The sequence below is a fragment of the Alexandromys fortis genome, unplaced genomic scaffold (assembly GCF_014885135.2).
Source record: "Alexandromys fortis isolate MF-2015 unplaced genomic scaffold, M_Fortis_MF-2015_v1.1 scaffold_62, whole genome shotgun sequence".
NCBI lineage: Eukaryota > Metazoa > Chordata > Mammalia > Rodentia > Cricetidae > Alexandromys > Alexandromys fortis.
The window spans coordinates 1,311,076-1,334,656 of NW_026067942.1; the positions used below are offsets into that span (position 1 = coordinate 1,311,076).

General features: G+C 42.4%; 1 long non-coding RNA gene across 2 annotated transcripts in view; it reads left to right on the forward strand.

The window, feature by feature from the left end:
- The first annotated feature begins 224 nt into the window (after positions 1-224).
- Positions 225-23,581, forward strand: part of LOC126505367 (uncharacterized) — a 340,557-nt gene continuing 317,200 nt past the window's right edge. The window contains exons 1-3 of one of the 2 annotated variants that reach the window (XR_007592876.1): positions 225-439; positions 1,076-1,244; positions 15,540-15,808. This is a non-coding gene — a long non-coding RNA (uncharacterized lncRNA). Of the gene's footprint in view, positions 1,245-15,539; positions 15,809-23,581 lie in introns of both variants that reach the window. The other variant, XR_007592877.1, reaches the window with a different exon arrangement.

Here is a 23,581-nt window from a genome sequence, read left to right on the forward strand (position 1 = left end):
GTGAAATTAAATCTTGAGCACAGTGATTCTGATTTCTCTGAACCTCAGCAAGTCTTTTCTGAAACCTTCAGGAGGTCAGGAATAAAAAGTTAGCACAATGGGTAATTTCCTTGTGTTCTTCTGCCTGGCTGTTCTTAGAGTTCACAGTTCAGTGTCTGCTCTCAGGGGGATGGGGCTGGAGTTCACAGTTCAGTATCTATTCTTGGGGGGCAGGGCTGGAGTACACAGTTCAGTATCTATTCTTGGGGGGCAGGGCTGGAGTACACAGTTCAGTGTCTATTCTCGGGGGCAGGGCTGCACTCCCATGTCGTTTTACGCCAAGGTGTGATGATCCCCCCACTGGGAAATAAGTTCATATCTGCCATGTGAACTTTTTCCAACTCCTGCAGACAACGAGGGTCGAAGAAGAAGTCAAGACTGTTGGCAATTCTTCCTTCAAGTAAGGGGATCTTGTAGCATGATGGTTAACCTTGCCTGTCAATTTGAGTGACTGAGCGACTGACTAAGTCTCCTGTGTGGGTCTCCACTGGTGTTTCCTGGAAGTGTTAACTGAGCGCAGGATGTCAGGCAGCACTTTCTGGAGACGACCCAGTGATTAGGAGGGCTTGAGGGGGGAAACCTGCTGCATTTTGCCTGCTTGACTTTGGTCCCTGCTGGTGAGTGCGACCTTCATTGCTGCTTCTGCCTGCACCATCCCTTTCTGACCTCAAAGCCAAGCTTCCAGCATGGGCTGAAGACCGGCTGCTCTCCAGGAATCCTTCAGTCTTTCAATACTAGGACTGAAACTGCTCTTGTGAATTGAGAAGCTAGCAGATTCCAAGCATCAGAAGACAGCTGGTTTTGGATGGCTTGACCCGAAGCATATAAACTAATCTAATAAATTCTCCCCTCTCCCTCTCCTCCCTCTCCCTCCCCCGTGCACGCACCTTCCCTCCCACACACCCCAGTTCTATATACATGGCTTGGCATCAGCCTCCAGCCTAACAGGTACACATCACAAAGACGTAGCAACGAAGACTCCTCAGTTCTGTTTAATAGGTTCTGAGAAGCTCACGGTGCACATGTTTCCTTCTAGAACCTCTCCATGTCCCTCACTGAGGAATATTCCAGGCTGTTTTCCTTTTGTTCCTTCACCTTCTTCCTAATGATGAGGAAGAGGAAATGTCAAGGCTAGAATGCTCTCAGATTTCTGAATAGCTGGGCCTAGCCTGCTGGCCACTCACATGAGAGCCATCTTTCTGCCGGTAAGTCCTGGGGACTGAGTCCTGGTCTCTGGGTCAGGGGCTCTGACAAAGAGACCGCCTGGGAGAGTTGCTCAGAGAACAACTGGGCTGTGTGCTGCATTTAAAATCTTCCAATGGTTGCAAGACAGCTTGGCAGTCTCTTCTAAAATTAAACAGTCTTACTGCACGATCCAGCAATCAGAATCGCACTCCCTGGTATTCACCCAAATGACTTGGAAATTGTGTGCACACAGATATTTATGGCAACTGCAGTCACAATTACAGGTGAATGGGTTTGTAAACTAGGGTATGTCAAGATAACGGGATTTTTACAAGAGCTACAAAGAAGTCACATAACAACACAGCAAAAGACGTTGGGACAGGAAACTTCAATGTGTGTTACTACAAGCAGAGAATCTGTAAGGGCGGTGGACTGTATTATTCCTGTTACAAAACATTCTGGAAAAATAGATATTGTGTAGACAGAATAAAGATCTGAGGAGGAGAAGCAGAAATGACTAGGGAGAAGGAGGAGGGTGTGCAGGCCAGGAAGCTGCTCCATATGATGCTGTGGTAGTTTGTGTTATCTGTCTAAATCTGTAACGTAGAAAACACCAAGAATGAACTCAAATGTGAAGAATGGGTTGGAGAGGGAATGACGTAAGCACGCAGGTTCATCAATTGGAAGAAATGGTTCACTCTCCTTAGAGAATGGATGTTGATAATGAAGGGGGAAGACAATGTGGGAGGAGTGGCCCAAAAGGACATGGGACCTGCGTACAATTTCCGCTGACTGTTTTTGTGTGTTTAAACCTTTTCAAAGTAAAACTCTTGACGTGGGCTGGATTGTGGCATTCCTGTGCAAGCCTATGGGAAGTATGACCTATAGAAAAGAGATAGCTTTGGGGAGAGGAAGCCATGTTCTAATCTTTGCCATATGGAAGGGTGTAACCCAATCCTGGAAGATTCAAGATCTATCCTGGGGGCTGGCACTGGAATGGGAAGTGCATACACTTTACTGAGAGGAAAACCTTTACAAGTTGAGTAAATGGACCGGGTTAATGCTTGAGATTTTTGTCTGTGGCCTGTTCTGCAGGTTGTAATTTAGATCACGCTGTCATTTGTTCTACAGGACATCAGTTGCGCTGTGGTCCCTAAACAAAGGGTGAACTGTTTCCCATGCCTGACAGTGTCCCGCATGGAGGAGTGAGTGCAGAAATGGACAGGGAATGGGAAGGAGAACAGGGAGCACTGTGGTGGTGGGGCTGGTGGCTAAGATGGACATTTCTTGTTTTTCTGTTTGCTTAAAGAGTAATCAGTAGTGACAGAGCCTTTCAGATGACAGCAGCCAGGAGGACACAGGGAGGACACAGCCGGGAGGCTGCTGTGCTTTCCAGAGCACTAGGATTTGGGGAAAATGAGATTAAATGTTCCTCTCGATGGTAACTTTACTCTCAGAAGATACGCCACTTACCAAAATAAATAGAGGTTTCTCATTCCTTGCAGAAAGATGTTGCAGCTTTTCCCAGTGCTGCAGCCGGCTTCTAAAAGCAGCTGTCCCAAATGGATACAATTTGGAAGGTGTTTTGTTTATCAGGGGTATGGATCAGCGGGTGGTCAGCAAAGCTCCTATCAAAGAAGATGAAGACCCCCTTATCTGGATGGAATTTAATTAAAAATAAACAAGACCATGGCTACTATCTTAGGAGAGCACAGCTTACTGCAGTTTAATTTCCTTTCAGGAAAAGATGATAGGAAAGCTCGGCAGATTCTAACATACAAAGGCAAATTTTACATCTCATCACTGTCCTCGAGCGGTTCATCCCCCTTCACCCTCACACCGCTTTCTTCTGCACGTGACTCCCATTAGCTGACTCAGTTACACCCTGCCCCATGTCTCTACCTAGCTCATTTTGACAGCACCAAACGCTGGAACTCTAAACCAACAGTTCCAAAAATAGGGATTTTTTTAAAATAAAAATTTAATCGCACATAGATTGGATTGAAAGTTCTCTGGATAACGTCTGCTGAGGTTCCGCGAATAAAACAGTGAAATGAGTCAACCCATCATACCAGCGTCTCAAGAAGCGAACCACAAAAATGCATTTATCTCCTTTGCGATGCTTAATGTCAGCTCAGCCTGGACACTTCCTTGGGTCTGTCTTTCCTGTCCATTTTCCTTGTCTCGGGCATTGGATTTCAATGGCAGGCTCCCAAAGGACACATTCTCAGTTTGTATTAACGGACTACCCGTATGGCCCCATGTTCTTTGAAATGGACTTTTCCATTAGAGGGGGTACTGCACAGATCTGGGGAAATATATGAGTTTTTTTCTGTTTGTTTTCAAGGCTCTTTGAAGCGATGCCTTGTTTTTCCCCAGAGCAATGATATTCAGTATTTTCACATTTATGGAGCTTTTCTCTGTGACAGGTGCCCTGCCACACAACCAACTGGTAGTGTTCCGTTTATCTTGGTTATAGTGTGTGTGTGTGTGTGTGTGTGTGCGTGTGTGTGTGTGTGTTCAGGGTATACCTGTGGCTCACACTGCTGAAAAACATAGACATAGTCACATAGAAAAGCTGTTTCCCAAAGTCAGGGAGTGTGAATAGGGAGTCACAAGGGGACTATTAGACTCCTCGTAAAAACAATCCAACGAAAGAGACAGTTCCATTCTAGAGCTCACATCTCCAACCCTGTCCATAATAATGCATTCAAACTTACCCACCAGTAAATGATACATCTCTCATTGGCCAGTCTTCATGGAACAGATTTATAGTCTCAGGTATTTGGGAGGCTGAGATGAAATTCAAGGTCTAAAGCGAAAGGTTATTAAGGTGGGGTAGAGTTCTGGTCCAGCGGTTCAGTACTTGTCCAGCATTTGCAAGATCCTAGGTATTAGACTGAGTAACACACACACACACACACACACACACACACACACACTACAGATAGGTAGGCAGGGTAGGCAAAAAGGAAGGAAGGCAGGAAGGCAGGAAGGCAGGAAGGCAGGAAGGCAGGAAGGCAGGAAGGCAGGAAGGCAGGAAGGAAGGAAGGAAGGAAGGAAGGAAGGAAGGAAGGAAGGAAGGAAGGGGAAGAAGGAAGAAAGGAAGGGAAGGGAAGAAAAAAGAAAGAATGAAAAAAGGAAGGAAGACATACATTAAGTCTTTTTTTTTTTTTAAAAAAAAGTCTGTTTTCTCCATTCCCTCCTGTAACTGTTTGTCTTTACCCTAAACCCATCAGGCACACCCAAGCTCTACCCCTGAGCTGCATGTGGCCACATACAACAGAAGCGCAGCTGCAAGTCTGGCCAAACAGAGAATCATGAACTCCCTTACAGCATTTTGAGAATTTTAGGTCAATTGGTTCTTTTGTAACTTGACTGTGTTATTCTTGGTGGTGACCTTTGTAAATGATGTTACATTGCAATGTCTCCTATATCTTCCCATGTTGCAAAGACAACAATTAATGATGCTTTGTAAAAGTTGCTGCTAGATCTTTCCTGTCCACAAAATCAAAATACAAGAGCCTACCTCATTCTCTCCCTTAAATGAATCCTGGTGGACTGGCAAGCATACAAGAAAACATAGCTTCAATTTTTTATCATTTGATTTGTGGTGCTCTCTAGGTTTTTCTAAAACACACTGCTGTTTCTTGATTTGTCAATGAACATGTTAGTGAATGGGGGGTAGAGGGCAGAAAGATCAGGAAAGAAGTTTGGGAACCTAGGATGTAGGCTCTTGTGTTGAGATAGGAGCGGCACGGCTGCGTCCCCGGCACCCGGCCGCCCTCATGGCTAGGTTATGCCCCGAAATAATTACACGGAAACTGTATTCTTTCAAACACTGCCTGGCCCGGCTAGTTCCAGCTTCTCATTGGCTAGCTCTTACATATTGTTCTAACCCATTTCTAATATTCTGTGTAGCCCAAGAGCTGGCTTACCAGGGAGGATCTTAACCTGCATCTGTCTGGAGCGGGAGAATCATGGCGACTCCCTCACTAAGCTTCTTTCTCCCAGAATTCTCTTCTGTTTTCTCCACCCACCTAAGGGTGGGCCTATCAAGGGGCCTAGGCAGTTTCTTTATTAATAAGAAATCACTCCCACATCACTCTGGAATGTCATGTTGCATACTTAGATGGCATTTGCCAGCTAGAAGAGAGGCAGGTCACAGAAAATGTGAATCATTGCCGTACTCCATAGTGAGAGAAAAATCAGTCTTTCCGACTTGAAATTCCTTTTCCAATAAGGCCATCTTCTTGTGTGTTACTCTTGACCCTATGAAAAGTTATTCAGGTCTTAGGTAGGTCTACCTCATTTAATACAAAAGATGTGCACTTGAAAATAAGCAATTGTATCATTTACGGTTCTCTAGAGGAACATAACTTATAGAGTATATATATATATGTATGTATTTGTGCATATGTATGTATAAAGAATATATATGCATATTTAATGCATATATATTAGAATGGCTTACAGGCTGAGTTATAGCCAATCCAACAATAGCATACTGGAAGGTACGAGACTTGGACATTTCAGCTGGTCTTCAGCATACACTGGAATCCTGAAGACATAGACTCTAAAGCTAGGAAAGGAATGAACTTGCTAGCATTCCTTTATGTAGGCTTCCAGCAGAAGGTGTGGCCTAGATTAAAGGTGACTCTTCCCGCTTCAAAAGATCTGGATTAGAAATAGGTCTTCCCTCTTTAAATGATTTAATTAAGAAAAAAAAAATCCCCCACAGGCATGCCCAGCCTTGGGTTTAGTTATTTCCAGGTGTAGTCAAATTGACAACAAGACTAGCCAGCTCCATCCCACCCCTGGTCAACTTCCTACTGCCTAAAGGACAAAACTCCAAAAATCTGCAGTGTAGAATCCTCTTCCTAGACCTAACCTCCCCTGCCCCCCTTCAGTCATTGCAGCTCTGTCCCCTGACAGTATCCTGTCGACAGTCACTGCTTCCATGGATGCTAAGTTCTTTCCCATAACTGTTTGCTTGTTTCCACCTCTCCCTCCAACTGGAACATTGTTGTTCCCTTTTCGCTTTGGGAGGCTTCGCCGTCACCCACATCACATGGCAGCCCAGGCTGTCTGTTTCTTGAACCATTTTAGCACACATATAGAATAGGACTTGAAGTTGTGATAGTTGCTAGGTATGAGTAATGCACAATCTCTGGAAACAAGTCAATCAGATTCTTTGAGAATGGAGGACATTTCCTTAGCTCCTGGTAAGCTTAACTCAGAAGCTGGGGTGCTAGATGGTCACAGCCACTAAAGTCACCTAAAGCCACTGGGCTTTCAAGGTTGTTGTCTGAGGTGGATATGGAGAAAAGAGAATGAATATAAGTCTCTCAAGGAAAGTGGGACAGAATTTTTGAGAATAGGAGGGGCTCCAAGAGAGAAATATCACCATGCTGCCCTGTCTGATGGGATTTTACAGTAGTCATGGTGGGAACTGGATTGAGAATGAGGTCATCGTTACTGAAACTGGTCATTTTTTGAGAGCACTGTGGACAAAGTCCACACACATTTTGCATGCTTTTTTGTCTGATCATTCATATCAGGATACATGAACACACATGGACTATATGACTTGCTTATGATTCACCATAGATTCTGCCCTGAAGTTATCCCTTGCCTCACATGGATTATAAAATCTAGTCTTGGTGTTAAGTTTTACCATAAGCAAAAAAAAATTAAAAATATTTTAATCTTTATTTTTCTTTCCCTCCTATTTCCTTTTTTTCACTTCTCTTGTAAAGTGAAAAAAAAAAAGCCAGGATGTTCATTTCAGCTGATTTGAGAAGAACACAATATCTAAACATTGGAGAGAAGCTTTGAGCATCCCTAAATGTAGACAGTCTCGTCAGAAAACAATCATTCGGGTGCGTAGGTGGTGTGCTGGTTACTGAACTGTGGATACGGTCTACTCAGAATCAAGGCAGCGAGCAGGGAAGTTCTTTCCTTTAGTGGGCAGGACTGTGACCCACAGAGACAAACATGCTTCTGTCTTGTGCAGTAGATTTTTCCAGGTCTTGTTTTTCTTTTTTCTTTTCTTCTAAGTTCAGATTCTGATATCAGTTACAGAGCTCCCCCTTCTCAAATAGGAGAGGAGCTGCCAATTTAGTAGCAAATTAGTATCAGTTAAGAACTTTTAGCATTTATGTAGAGAAAATGCTACAGCAAAAAACATACCATTCCCTTTACAAACAAGCGTAGGCTTCCATGTTTCTCTGTGATCCTCAGAGTCCTCGAAAGACAGGCTTTTCACGTCTTATGTTTACTGGCTCAACACTGGGCTCCAAGGCTGGGACCTGGCGGAGCTGAAAGCATCTGTCTGACCATAAGGAGAAATAAGAATGGAAGTGGCTTCATCACATAGACATGCACAGTGTTCTACCAGTACCTCCTCAACCCAGTCAGACCAACACTGCTGGTTGCCTCAAACACAGCCTTGCTGAGGGCTTGCACATTTAGAAGCCCCTGGAAAAGATTGGAGTAAGTGCCCTGTAATGAGGAAGGGATCGGGGCTGGCTCTGCCTCCGAGCCTCCTCAGAGGAACCATAACGAACTGGGCTCTGGAGCTCTTTGATGGTGCCTTTGCCCCTGGATGCTGGATGTGAGCTTTCTGCTCAGTCATTTCCTCTGCACTTGGGTAGCACAGCATGAAGCCTGCTATTAGAAGCAAGGTTTATTGCTGCCTTGCAAACGTTTATTGGGTAATATCTAAAACATGGTGTCAAGTTATAGTAATGTGCTGTTCCGGGAAGCTTTGTGGAGACCTTAGTGTTTTTGAAAATGGCCCTTTGAGAATTCTGCAGTTTCAGAAATGAAAAGAAGTGTGTGTGTGTGTGTGTGTGTGTGTGTGAGCATGTGTGCATGTATGTGCATGCATGTGCGCATGTGCTAAAAATATGTCCATATATCCTGATCATTTGGTGGAGGGACATTGTTTTCCCTTTAGTAGGAAAATTCATTTTTATGATAATAATAGGTTATTTTTGGAATTTTTGAAGAACTGCTTCTCCGAGAAAATGCCCAGTGTTGCATTTGTCTATGTCACTGGATCCCTGACATATGATTACATACCCCAGTAAGCCTATTTGATGTTACTATTTTAAGAAAACACAGACTTTTCTCGTCCACACAAAGTTGGTTCACTGTGAACATCATGCATGCCTCCCCCCACACACCGCAAGTGTGATCAGAGAGGAAGGGAACTCACCTCTCATCCTATAACAGAACTGCATACAGCAGCATCTACCTGAGACTGGGTACTCTTCCCTGTGGCCTCTGAAGATGCCTTCGTAGGAGTGTGCTTAAAACACAGCTATTAGTTTAATAGATGATAGGGAAGCCGACGGATGAAGGGTGGAAATGACCTCTTATCCACACACCTTCTTCCATATGTAGCTGGAAACCTCATCTGTTGGAGGAAACCACATCCTAGTGCCTCCTCTCGGTCTTCCTCCTCCCTTCAGCCTCATTGGCCCAGTCTTTCTCTTTCCTGTCCTTTTTAATGGTGCCTACTTATTTCCAGACTCCCAATTAGCTTGGCATTTCAGCCTAGCTTTGACTTACATGCCTCCCCACTCGTCTCTCTCCTCCTCTCTCCAGCGTTCTCTATAACTCCATTGTTTTCTTATACTTACAATCTAAAGGACAGCAGATCTCTATCTATGTTGCTCTCGGGTTCTCTCATCTTTAAACACGGGTGGAATGTAAGGGATGCTTCATTCCCCACACAGTGCATTTGTGTTTGCTTCTGAAAACATTAGTGTTGGGAAACAAATCTAGGCTCCCTGGCCTTTGTTTTCTCTCCCAGAGTAGCATAACTGACTTATTCTCCCTTCCTATTGGCTTCTCTCTCCTTTTCAGGATTAGGTAAGAGTGAGCATCCTATGATAATATGCATCCAGATTGCTTCAGGGAGTTCAGATGACAGGAAACATGACTCTCCTCATCATTTTAATTATTTTTTGTTACTATATCAAGTAATGGGATTTATTTTGACTTTTTCATATCCACATAGCTTCACCTGGTTCATCTTCAGCATGCTTGCTCTGTTCCTCCCTCTCTTCGGTTATCATGTGTATAAATAGTTAAATCTAAATTTCATGTTTGAGAAAAGACAATATCTCACCACCCATTGCTTTTCTTGCTTACCCCCCCTTTCTTTACACATCTTCCTCCCAGTCAGAGGTCCCTTTCTAAATTTACCAGTTAGTTCACATGACCTAATAAAATAGCAGCTATTTCTGTGAGGCTTTCGTGTTGGCTCACAATAGAATTTACCTTGGGCTGGTCTTTAGAGCCTAAGACAGTAGCTTTTTTCTAAACCATAGTGGTGGAACATATCATAAGTCAATCGATTGATTAATTCTAATACTTATGAAAGTTTGGGATATTTAGGCTTACTTCAGGGAAAGATAAATTTTCTTTAAAAAATCAATCATGTTTAAAGCAATGAATTCAGCTTTCAAATATGATACTGAAAACCAAATCAAAGCAAAATAATCCATTTTTATTAAAGCGTGTGAGAAATTTAGTTTTGTTCTGGATCCAGTTCAAGTGCCTCTGTTTAGCTCCTTGTGGAGCTAACTAAGCTAAACCCAAAGGAAAAACTTAAAGATGATTTTTATAGCAATGAGGTCATTCTGTGAAATGCTGGCATTTCATATTTTCCAAACAGACACTTGCAAGAAACAGAATACAAGTCAAATTTAAAAGTTGACATGAATCCAATTCTCTGTTTTTCTTCCCATTTTTCACTAACCAAGCTTTTATTCTGCCAGCTTTGACTTTGCATTATAATATATGATGAATTGCCCAGGAAAAGCCCAGTGGGCACATTTCTCTTAAAAATCCCTGTGGCCATGCAACAGGCGCTCGGGCTGTAGGGCAACATGCTTATGTCATCATGGAAGATTTTCCTTATTGTTGAACAATTGTCAAATACTTGTTGGCACTTTGTCAAATACATAAATATATAGAGGCCACTGGTCACTCTAGGACTGAAAACACCAATCACTCTATTCAAATCCATCTTACTTCTACAAAAATATCACCAACTTAAAATATGTATTCCACCAGCAACAGTAAAATTACTATCATGTGGTTTACACATTTTACTGCATATTTATTTGCTCACAGTCATACAAAGGGGCAGAATTTAGGAAAATTATAGATCTCATGATTTTCATTTGATATATAAAATATCACTTAAATACTTGCAAAAGATACAATCTTTATTATACATATCATCATTCTAAACAATTCACCAAAGTTGATCAAAAAATATAAAACACATTTGTATAAATAAATATGAAATATAAAAATAATTCTTTATTGGGTATGTGTGTCTTTGATAAACTAAATGCATTGGAATTGTCACCTACTGGGAAGTTAATCTATAGAGTGATAACTGTAGTAACTTAGAAGGAACCGGCATTAAGTAATCAATAACAAAATCAGACAGCATTGGATCAATACAGTGTGGGACTTTTTAAGGATTATTGACATTTTTGCTAAAAGCACTATTTATAGTTAAAGCTATGATGTGTTCTTATTGAAGTACAAAGAACCTAGGAATTCCATTGTAGAGAAAAGTAGATGTGAAAGTGATGGATGACAGCAATTTATAAAAAATCCAGTGAAAACTGTTTCTCTCAAGAATCTGAGTCTTTTATTTGAAATTGTATTATTTATTTGTAAGAAGCAAATGTGAAACTTTTTATTCCTTCCTTAAAATTATGAAAACTATGCATTGGTGTTATACATCAAGCCAGAGAGCAATCAAAGTATTTAAATTCTTCCTTTTTTATTGAGAATGGAGAAAATAAAGATAATATGTGTTTTGTAGTCGGATAGAATGTCTTAATGGGCTTTTTATAAATTTGATTATGCGAATTGTGGATGGACAAGTGAATAGACTGGCATAAGAAATGATGAATGCAAATAAATGGATGGATGGATGGATGGATGGATGGACAGATGGGTAGAAGAACAGATGATGGATGATGGATGGATATATGGATATATGTATGTATGTATGGATGGGTAGGATGTATATAGGATGAATGGATAGATTGGTAGAAGAATGGATGTATGTATGGATAGATGGATAGAAGAATGGATATATGGATAGATGAACGGATGGATGGATGGATGGATGGATAGATGGAGAGAGGATGATTATACATTTTAAACTTTCATTTTTCTTAACAACAACATTTGCTTTGTTTTTATATATCTATGATTCACTGTTTGTACATCTGCTATGGAAAAGTTAATATTTTATAACTACAAACAAGATAGAGAGAGGTTTAAAAACTTGAACTATGAGTTGGTGAGATGCCTGTGCAGGGAAAGGTGTTTGCTGCCAAAAATAATGACCTGAATTCAATCAAGAACTGATATCTGAAAGTTGTCCTGACCTCCACAGGTGCACTGTGGCACATAAGCACACACACACACACACACACACACACACACACACACACACACATACACACTGCGTAAATAAACAGGAAGACGTATTTAAAAATAAATAAAACCCATTAACCATTTCAGCCAATCTCGTCAACGTTTTTAGGGTTACCTCTTTAGAGGAGAAATGTTTCAGTAATAACAAAGGCCTATTAGAGGGGAACTATTTCTTTATGGTCCCAAAAATGGAATTTTTGAGGTGGGTGGAGACCTAGTGTTCCAGTTGGGTTGGGACTAGCCCCATCAGAAGGCAAGACCACCCCTCAGTTTTGCATGTCCACTTCCAGGGATGCTAAAGGGATGGGAGAAAAAAATATATCCCTTTAATGAGATAATGGACCTTTCTTCCCAGAATTTCTATTTTCTGTGTAGTTGCTTATAGAGTAACAGCCATGCAGCTTTCTGAGTCTGTCTACCTCTCCGAGTTATTCAGAAAAGTATGGTTCTTCAATTTCTGTCTTAAGCAAGCTAAAACTTTGTGTTTTACTCTTTCTGAAGCTGCTCCTTCCTCTCCTGTGGCTGCATGTCTGCCCTTGTATGAACACCATGCTGCTCCACTCAACAGCTTGGTTCTCTCTCTCTCTCTTTCTACCCCCCCCCCGCTCTCCTCAGGCAGCTGCTGAGATTTGCGACTTGGCTGCTCTGTTTTTTAAAATTCGGTTTTGGTTTTGATTTTTGTTGTTGTCTTTTAACTTTCATGAAATCATTCTGCAACATTAGAAAAACAAAAGGTAAAATATTATGAATAGCGTCTTAAAAATAATATAAGCAAATACCTCAAGCTTAAAAGGCTATGAGATTTGTCACTCTTTGCATTTGATGCTGATCATTGTGTCATCCAAGGGTCCAGTACAACCAAAAGTCCATTAGCCTCCTATCATGTGCATGAATCCTGATTTTGCTAAGGGGCCCTGAGTCACACTTGGGCTACAAGGTAACCATTAGCAGGATAAGCGCCTGGATCCTTGCCTGCCCTTTACCTCTGCATCTGTCTCCTGTGTCACAGTCTTGGTTAGCTCTGCACTTAGACATATTAATCACTCAAAGAGTGCCTACAACTAATGGTAGCTGATTGGCTCATCTCCCATCAAGGCTAAAGGCACAAAGTTAAAACCACATGTGACATCCTAATGTTCCCATTCAGTTTTCTGTTCCAACTCCCTAAACTGATGTCCAAACATCTCCAGACACTGCCCTAAGCCTGCAGCCACCCTGGATTCCAGGCACAACACAACCTCACAGACAGATCACCCAGGCCACCCCCAGGCAGCATCTCATGGGTAGAACTGGTTTGCCCTTTAATCAATAAGGACTTCTTTGAACCAATCCTCAGAGCCAAACTGAGACAGTGACCAACAAAACCCACTTTGACCTAGACTGTATGTCTTCCTTAGCCATATTTCTGCTCCGCCGCTCTTCCTCTAGGTAAACCACAGGACCCTGAAGAAGGGCATGGAGTTCCTGACTTTAAACCACATTATTTGCTGTCCCCAATATGGGCATTGGTCAAACTTCCTTAGTCTGAGCTGCATGTCTCTGTGACTGGTGTTTTGGGTGAGTGTCCAGTCTGCAGGGACAACCAGAGCTGGTGATGGCATAACCACTGTGCTTTCCACATCTTTGACCATACCCCCTTTGTCTTCAGAGGGGCTTTTATTATTGCATAATAGTTTTTAACATGAAAACTTTCATGGCTAAAAAAAAATTACCCTGGGAACTGGAAAGGCTCCATGTTTAAGAGTGCTTGCAGCTCATCCACAGGACCAGAGTTCGATTTCCAGAACCCATGAACATTTCACAACTGCATTCCCCTGGGGATCCAATTCCTTCTTCTGGCTTCTGTGCCTACCTACATGCTTGTGATACATATCTATACCACTCACATATACAGATACATAAAATAAAATAAAAACTCTCTATCCTTGTGCTGGACGGTTTTACATCAACGTGACACAAGCTACGATCATCAGGAAGGAGGGAACCTCAGTTGAGAAAGTGCTTCCATGAACATGGGCTGTAGGCAAGTCTGTGGAGCTTTTTCTAAATTAGTGATTGATGGCAGAGGGTCCAGCCCATTGTGGGTGGGGCCACTGCCGAGCTGGTGGTCCTGGATTTTATAAGAAAGAAGGCTGAGCAAGCCATGAGCAGCAAGACAGAAGCAGCATTCCTTTATGACTTGTGCATGAGCTCCTGCCTCCAGGTTCCTGCCCCACTTCAGGGCCGGACTGTGATGAGGAAGTGTAAGCCAAATAAACCCTTTCTTACCAACTTACTTTTGGTATTTGTCACAGAAACAGAAACCTTAAGACAATCCTCCAAAGTCCTGTGTGTTTGTTAGTCATTGAGTTGCTCTCACTCTGTATCTCAGCTCTCCTTGAACTTGGGATCCTAGCAGAAGTACGCCACCACACCTTTCCAAACATCTCTGGCTTGAGCATGTAGGCTTTGTGCCAACAGATGCTGAGTGATCCATTCAGCCAGGATGAGGAGGGGATGTGTCTATTAATCTTGGGCAGGTGTTTTCCATGCGTTATCTCGCTTAACCCTCTAATAAAGCTGGAAGGCTTCTTTCTTTCTCTTGTATATGAAAACCGAAGCTTAGATGACTAATTAAGACTCAATTAGAAGACGAAGGATCTGAGATTCCAACCTGGTTGTAGTTCAGGAAAGCACATTTTTTACTGCTTCCCAGTAGGCAGTACCCTGTGTTCTTGTGTGGGACCTGACTGGTTCTGCTCAGCTGAAGCCGAAGAGTGGGAGGTTCAAGCCAATATAAGCCACATGGGGAGACACTGTTTCTACACTAACAAGAAAATGGACAAGGTTCTTATATGGTTATCTGATACTCAATCCTTTTCCCAGTGTTAACTCTTAGCCCATACTCATGGATTTAATTAAAAGAAAATCAATTCCATTTACAATGTACTATACTGGGCATTTTCTTGCACATCTTTTTAGGGGATTTTTTTTCCTTTTGCTGTTCCCCCCTGTCTCTTCACCCTCATGAATCAGCAGTTACAATGTGTTCTCTTGTCTCATCGTAGTTTATCTCTGGTCCAGGAAATCTTAAGTTCTTGTCAGCATCCTGGAGATGGAGCATAGGGTCACTGAACCCAGCTGGCTGTTCTTCCCATGTAATCAAACTTCTGGTCTCTGCTTTTCACTCTCTCTCGGCTCTTGAATTAGGATGGTGGTTGAGCCTAGCTTGTTAGGGCTGGCAGAATTTGGGCATCTGCCCTAAAACTCTAGTTACATAACAGTAGGAGAAAGAGGCAATTGACATGAAGCGTCAAGATATGATGGCTAAGTAGGGAATGATGACCTAAGACTGTGATCTTTGTGCTGGCAAGGTCGAGATAAAAAGACCCCTGGGGCTTGCCTGCCAGTCCATCAGTCTTTCAGAATCAGTGAAGTCTGGGCTCAGGAAGAAACTGTCTCAAAAGAAAAAAATAATCAGAGATTGACTGGAAGATCCACGGTGTTGTCTTCTGCCCACACACATGAATGTGCACTACACCCACTGGTATCCACACAGGGACACGCAGGCACAAACCACCACCACTGCTGATGCCGCAACCCCAGAAAGATATAATCTAAAGCTGGGTGACTATTGAGCATCCTTTGACTTTGAGGTGGTTGGTTTTAAGGTCAACAAGCCATAATTTATAATCAGCTAAGCAGGGATCCTCAACTGAAGAACTTTCTAATGGCCTTAGTTGTTATGGGACGACTCATTTGTGTGTGGCACCTCCTGGTACCCTCCCAGAGAAAAAGGGGTGGGACCCAAGGAAGATTATTTGCTATCTGCTCACTTGGCCTTCCTCCGGCAGCTGAATCTGTTTCCCTGCTGCAGATCCCTTCACGGGCGATAGAGCCAGCGTTTCCAGTCTTCCATCATTGACTACGGACCAGCTGCTCTCCAGGAACACTCCAGGGTCTTGATACCAAATTGGGAAATGCTGAGGCACTATCCTCATGTACCAGAGGAACTGCTAGCTTGTCGTCCTCTCTGGTATGAGGCAGCCCTTGTGGGACCCTTCCAACTACTCAGGCATGTCGTCTCCAGGACCTAGCAACTAGCAAGTGTTACTATTTCAAGGTAAGCTGATTTGATAAAGTCATTTACATGTACATGCACATACATAAATGCATATACCACACACACATATATGTACACACACACACACACACACACACACACACACACACACATATATATATCCATCACTTGGCTCTGTTCTTCCAGAGAACTCTGTCTAAAACAATCTTCTCATAGTTCATAGTTACCATCAATATGCTGTAGAAAGACTATTTGCCTGTATATTTTTCAGTACTGAGTAAGCAAAGCAAAGCCAGGGGAGTGTAAAGTGTTTCGTGACATGCAGAAAAGGATCAATCTCAGATGTGGTCAAGTCCAAAACTTTTAAGTGACAGATAAAAAATTGGAGGATCAAGAAAAGAAAGTCAGTGAACACAATCAAATGAGATTTGAGTTGTTGTGTGGTTTTCAATGGATACAAACCTGGCTTTCTGTAGTAGAAAAATGTTATTCTTCTACAATCTACTGATACATAAGTGGCTCAGGCAGCCTGAACAAGCAAGCTCAGCTACACATTATTCTCTTCACATTTTATTGACTCTTATCACTAAGACTATTTGGAGATGATTATTATTTATTTATTTTTAAATTGTTTTATTGAGCTATATATTTTTCTCTGCTTCCCCTCCCTTCCTCTCCCTCCTCTTCTACCCTCTCCCATGATCCCCATGCTCCTAATTAACTCAGGAGATCTTGTCTTTTTCTACTTCTCACGTAGATTAGATCCATGTATGTCTTTGAGTGGATTATTTTGATGAACAAGGAACCAGGAGAAGCTCTGTAAACAAGATAATATCTACTAAGGGAAATTTGCAAAAATGAAGAATGTCATTCTTAGGACCACTCCCTCCACACCCCTTACCTTTGCTTCATTGGATGAGGGGACCCTACCCACATGTTTCACATCTGCGCTTGACACTACTCCTTCCTTGCTTTCGCCTCTGTGTAGGCTGAATGAGTAGGTCAGTAGCTTGTGTGTGTTTTTTCCTTGTTATTCTGTGTGCTATTATACACATCTGTCCCAAGAACTGCTAGGCAGGAAGAAACCCCCTCCACCGCAGATTTTGAATCTGGATTAAAAATTATGAGTATTGCTTCATAGAAAAACTAATTTGTTTGATGTTGCTTTTAGAATCTTCTACAGGCTCCTTACAGGGACCCCAGATTGTTTAAAGAGCATGTCTTACTTAGATATATTGTTCAGAAGTATGGGTTTAATTTAGTAGATCTTATCTACAATGTTGGGAAACTCTAAACACTTATTAGTACATTTGGGAGCTATCTGAGGCCATTCCAGGGAAGGCGATTCATTCAAAGTGCAGGTGGTACAGAGAAAACTCCATTATAGTGAGCCAGCTACTGGGCTCAGGCTGAACTCTGGTCCTAGGAACTGTCCTACTAGGATGTTGATTTAGAAGCCGTTTGCATAGAAGGCAGGTTATGGCAGATTGGCAGGTGCATTCTCACAGATGGAGGCTCATGGACAGATGTGCACATCCGCTCATCCCCGTCTTACCACGGGATGGCTTATGTTCTGCAAAGCTGCAGGACAAAGATCATGATTTCCTGTGGCTATTCTTTGACACTGGCAGGTTTGCCTTCATACTGCTCCTTATATTTAAGGTGATGGGTGAGGCAGAGGGATTGGCCAGCCACGGTGCAGTAATGTAATAATACATGCTTCACCTAACTTGTAAAAAACTCAAAGCTAAGTGTATGTAAGTAGAGAATTAGGCATGGGATCCCATTTCAGTGCTTAACTTTATACTGAAGCTCATGAGAAATGCAAAAATGCGAATAATAATAAAATCTGCTAATACCTATAGTAATATCTACCTATGATCTATAGATGATAACCCAATTTTACCCTTAAGATTTCAGTTCATTCAATTACCTATTTGTGCTTTAAAAATATTTTTAACAGCTACACATTCATCTGAAATGTCTAGAACAGACAGACTCAAAGATTCAGAACGACCTGAGTATGGGGCAAACACCCTTAATCTCAATGTTAGGGTGGCAGAAGAAGATAGACCTCTGTGAATTACAGGCCAGCCTGAACTACTTAATGAGTACCAGGCTAGCACGGACAGACACTACGGGAAGGCAGAGAACACTATGGTAGCTGATGGGGTCTGGGAGTATGGGATGGGAGGGACTGCCAGATGGGTAGAAGGCTTCTTTGGAGGCTGGGAAAAGTGATTTGAAATTAGATGCATGAATATGACAATTTAAAGATCACTGGCTGTGCACTTGGAAATAAGAATTTTATGGTGTATTCTGTCTTCCTTCCTTCCTGCTCTGTCTGTCCTTTCTCCCTTCCCCCGTTCTGTCTGTTCCATCCTTCCTCCTTTCCTCCCCCCGTCTGTCCATCCTTTCTTCCTCCTTTTCTTCCCCCCTCTGTCCTTCCTTCCTTCCTTCCTTCCTTCCTTCCTTCCTTCCTTCCTTCCTTCCTTCCTTCCTTCCTTCTTCCCTCCCCCTCTTCTTTTCTTTCTCCCTCTGTCCATCCATCCTTCTTTACTTCCTCTCTCTTCTTTTCTCCCTCCCTCCTTCCCTTCCTTCCTCTACCCGTTTATCCCTCCCTCCCTTCCTCCTTTCTTTTCTTCCTTTCTTTCCTTCCTTCCTTCCTTCCTTCCTTCCTTCCTTCCTTCCTTCCTTCCTTCATGTCCCCCCCCTCCATGATATATCTGCATGTAAGCACCATGGGCTTGCCTGGTACCCTCAAAGTCAGATGAGGAAGTCAGATCCACTGGAACTGGAGCTATAGGCAATTGTGAGCACTGGGAACCAAACCAGGGAAGCCGGGTCCTCTGCAGGAGTAGTCAACATTCTTGACTGCTGAACAATTACTCCAGCTCCTCTTTAAAATATCTTTTAGTGACTAAATATGTCCTAGGTCTCAGGACACAAAGATGAGAAAACAATCTGTTCTCATGAAAGTTATAGTCTATCACTATTTAATGTTCACTGGTATACTTGAAACTCAGGTTTTTCTTTGAAAAAAATTCATGCCAGTATGAACAGTTTGCTTGAGACTGTACAAAGTCCATAGATAGGCCATTTTTCTATCAAAGGCTGATCTAGAGGTTTTAGGGCTTATTTTTGTAAAACAGCCTGAGAGAGACCCTGGCGGGTTGGAGCCAAGGGAGCCCATGGCAAGTGAGAGAGACAGACACACCACACCAACGGTGTTCAAGTGGGGGGTTTCTTTATTGGGGGGCGGGGAGAAAAGCACAGAGTGGCCTTGGAGGAGGGGAGAGAGCGAAATACAGAGACACAGAAAGACGAGAGAGAGACAGAGAGACAGAAAGAGATGGGGCTGGAGAAAGGGGAAGAGTAGAAGAGGAAGAAGAGAGAGAAAGAAGGCAGAGTTCTACCATTTTTATTGATTTTATTGATTACTTTTCTCTGTTCCCCTCCCTTTCTCTCCCCTCCCTTTCTACCCTCTCCCATGCTCCCAATTGACACAGGAGATCTTGTCTTTTTCTGCTTCCCATGTAGATTAGATCTGTGTGTGTCTCTCTTAGGGTCCTCTTTGTTGTGTAGGTTCTCTGGGATTGTGGATTTTACGTTGTTTTTTCTCTGCTTTATGTCTAAAAGCCACTTATGAGTGAGTACATATATTTCTCTTTCTGTGTCTGGGTTACCTCACTCAATATGATGTTTTCTAGATCCATCCATTTGCCCGCAAATTTAAGATGCCATTTTTTTCCCACTGTGTAGTACTTCATTGTGTAAATTACCAGTATTGCAGCAGGATACAAGATTAACTCAAAAAACAAAACAAAACAGTAGCCCTCCTTTATACATACAATAAATGGGCTGAGAAAGAAGTCAGAGAAACATCACCTTTCACAACAGCCACAAATAACATAAAATATCTTGGAGTACCTCTAACCAAACAAGTGGAAGACCTGTATGAGAAGAACATTAAATCTTTGAAGAAAGAAATTGAAGAAGACACCAGACAATGCAAAGATCCCCCATACTCTTGGGTAGGTAGATTTAACATAGAAAAAATGGCAATCTTACCAAAAGCAATCTACAGATTCAATGCAATGCCCATCAAAATCCCAGTGAAATTCTTTACAGACCTTGAAAGAACAATATCAACTTCATATGGAAAAACAAAAAACCCAGGATAGCTAAACAATTCTGTACAATAAAGGAACTTCTGGAGGCATCACAATCCCTGACTTAAAACTCTACTATAGGGGTTCTGCCTTTTAAAGGGAGGGGTACGGCGCATGTGCCCAGAAGTAGCAATGTCCCACTTTGCTTTAGGCTTCTGATAGCTGAGCCCAATATCTTCTGTCACTGCCTCAATGCTACAGCTCTTCTACAGGTAGCAGAGGATGCTCACTGTCTACAGGGGTGCCTTCCTATCTGGCTTCTTTAGAGACATCAGCAGCATAATAGTAATTTTGTCCATAATGTCTGTTTTCCAAAATGTCTACCATAGTTGTAAAAGCAGTTTTGTGGCATGTGGCATAAACAAACTTGGCCAGCTTAAGTGAGGAAAAAATAAATAAAAAGGAATGGACTGGTTAAGGACCAGGTTCTGGGGGAGGAAATGAACTCCAGGCACGAGTTCTCTCTAGAGAATTGCCATTCATGCAATTCACATCAAACGGCTTTTGCTTTTTTATTTGTTAGCTCCCAAAGTTAATGTTCTCTGAGAGGGACTTCCCATTTTTATAATAAATTCTGGACTAACCAGTTTTGTTCAGAGGGTGGGAGTACATTGTCCTAGCACGGAATTTCCTGTTACCACCTTGGAGGGAGGTGTGGGATGGGAGAATCAGCTCTTAGCAGAAGGAGGGCTGAGAGGTACAAAGGGCACGTGCCCACCACCCTATGCTTTTAGAGTGGAAGTGGAGAGATGGAGGGACCCGGATGGCTCGGAGCTGCCACACCAACCAAGGTGCTGGTGATGCTCACCTCAGTTTCCATGGTTTTCATATCCAATGCAAGAGGAAGTCTACAGGGAAGTGGTGGATAAAACAGAAACACAATGCAGAAAAATGTGGATGCGAGAAAGAGAGGGCAGGGGAGGAGAGACCAGTTAGTAATTTTCTTCTCTTACTACATGGTCTTGACCAGAAGCCATTGTCCTTTTCAGGAAGCCTTCCCTTTACCCTCTCAACAAATATTTTTGAAAACATGCTGGGTCCAGGATGCTGGATGGTGTTCAGGACACAAACAAATGAGTTCAGTCAGCAGGGCGTAGGGTTCGCAACCTGAAATTAAAGCTGTCGAGAGGATGCTTTCTGTGGGCATTGAATGACACCTGATACGGTTTACAGCTGCCGAGGAAACTTCCAGCGAGGGAGGAATGCTCGCACCCTTTGGTGGATTAAAGACAATATCTATCTGTGTATGGATTAGAAACGTGCTAATGCTACCCCCCACTGCAACTACCAAGCCCTTGTAAGAAATGAGCAAATGAAGTGTTTTTCTTTAAATTCATTTCACAGATAATTTGTACAGCTGGATTTGCTAAAAAAAAAAAAAAAAAAAAAGAAGAAGAAAAGTAAGGGGTAATACCATTTAAAATGAAGGTGGAGGGGCTGGATAAAGATGGCAGATCATGTGCTTTGTATGAGAGGACCAGGCTCAAACCTTAGCAGCACAAATAAGACAAAAAATAAATAAAATGGTGATGAAACCATGAAAAGTGGTGGATACATTTCATCTCGTTTCATTCAGTCTTCCTGACTAGAAACATCTAAGTTTTAAGCGCATAGGTTAAAGCAACATTCCAGGTGCTGCAGAAAACCTCACCCAGTGAGAACACTCTGACCCCGGGAGACTCCATATGTCTTTTTGTTAGATAAACAGAAGTTAGAGAAATTTGAAGTTTGCCACATGGGATGTAGAAGAACTTGATAGATTTCCTTATTAGGAAACCCGAGCTTTAACTCGATTAACCAGCTATCAAAAATCTTTAATATTAATTAAATTAAATAAATATTAAATTAAATATTAATTGAAATAAATAAATATTAATTGTTACAGAAACCAGGGCCTTCCAGAGCACAGCCTCTGTATAAATAAACACAGTATAGGTGGGCAGGGACAGCATCTTGTCTAGGACACAATCTTTGCCCTCTTTCTTTCCTTTTTTAAGGCTTAGCAGGAGGGCATAGGCTAAGTGTTTTTCCTCTTATCTGACTTTTAACAGAGGAGAAACTTACAGCTTTAAAATGCTAATTTGATCACTGATGAGCTAGGTAAGTGGAGAGAGAAAGAGAGCCTGCATGCCAGGTGGGAGTGTTTACTCGAAAGGCCCCAAGGCAGGAGGGAATGCATGGGGTTGTTATATTTGGACAGAGGAACAGGAATGGAAAAGGGGGTAACCACAAGGGAGATAAACAGGGATCTGATTATGCAGGGAATTTGGAAATTAATCATAAAAGTTATCGTGAGGTTTAAACCCAGGGAAAAGCTTGGTTAGGTCTACACACACACACACACACACACACACACACACACACACACACGTATGCACGCACATGCGCATGCATAGGCACAGAGTTGTTCAAAATCAACTTTATCTTTTACATGGATTGGGATGGGCAGTTGTAGATGTTTAAAAAGGGAAGAATTTTAAGGAATTCTGAGGGAGGCTTTATTGACTTAAAGATGAGTGTCTCTGCAGAAGAGACTAAACTTCCAAGGCAGATCCCTATTCTGTGTCACGCGCTTTGGTTAAAGACTAGGGGCGGGGAGACCCAGGTAGATGTCAGTTTTCTCCACACTGAGCTGGAAACTCTTACATCTAAAACAAGAGGCCATTTCAGCAGCTCTAAAAATACCCTTGTCAGTTTGCTGGGTGTTCAGTTTCTCTTCAGAATGTAACGAAACAGATAGACATGCCACATCAATCTGTGGCCCATCGTACAGAGACCTTTGAGGCAGAACTGTGCTAGAACTCAGGTATCACCAGCACTCCCCCCCCGCCCCCCGCAGCACCTCGGTTTAGACACAATTCTTTCTTTCTTCTCTGTGATAAGCAAATGGTCACTGTTTGGCAGTTCTACCCAAAGGTCCATCAGAAGGTCAGTGAAGAAGTCGGGCACTCTGAAAGAATGGGAATGCCAAGGAATATTCTAGCAGATAAGCTTCAGAAATCCCCATTTCTGTTTGATCCTCATTTCCCTTTGAACTGAGGAAGTCAACCATGGAAATTCTGTCACCTCCCTCTTCTAGTTCTGAAAATTGCACCTTGGAGTCCTCCTAGCCACTAGAGGGCACCAACCTCACAGGTGTGTGCAGGGGTGCCTTTCGGGGGCTCTCTGCGAAGTTGTTTTAAATGTTTTCTTTATAACTCTGTTGTACAATGCACTAGTGTTAGAAACACTGGTGGAGGGGAAAATAGATGGAGCAATTATAGCTGGCTTTGCTTGAAGGTCTTTTCCCAACTGTGTGTAATTTACACAGGCTGAAGGCTTACAAAATTCTTTGTTAGCAATTTATAGCACAAAATGACCTCTTAATTCTGTTTATCTTTTTTTTTTGCCCCCTTGTTCCTTTGGAAAATTGGAAAATTTCATCTTTCTTTCTTCATGGAGAAAGAGAGAGAGAGAGAGAGAGAGAGAGAGAGAGAGAGAGAGAGAGAGAGGGCAGAAAATGGAAATTTTGATCTTTCCACTTTGTTCTTCAAGCCTGCCTCTGACACTTTCTCTACTGTTTCCTAGAACATATAGACGTCATGTAAGTGTATTTTTAGGGTCCAGGAATTAGAACTCTGTCCCATTGATGTAACCCAGC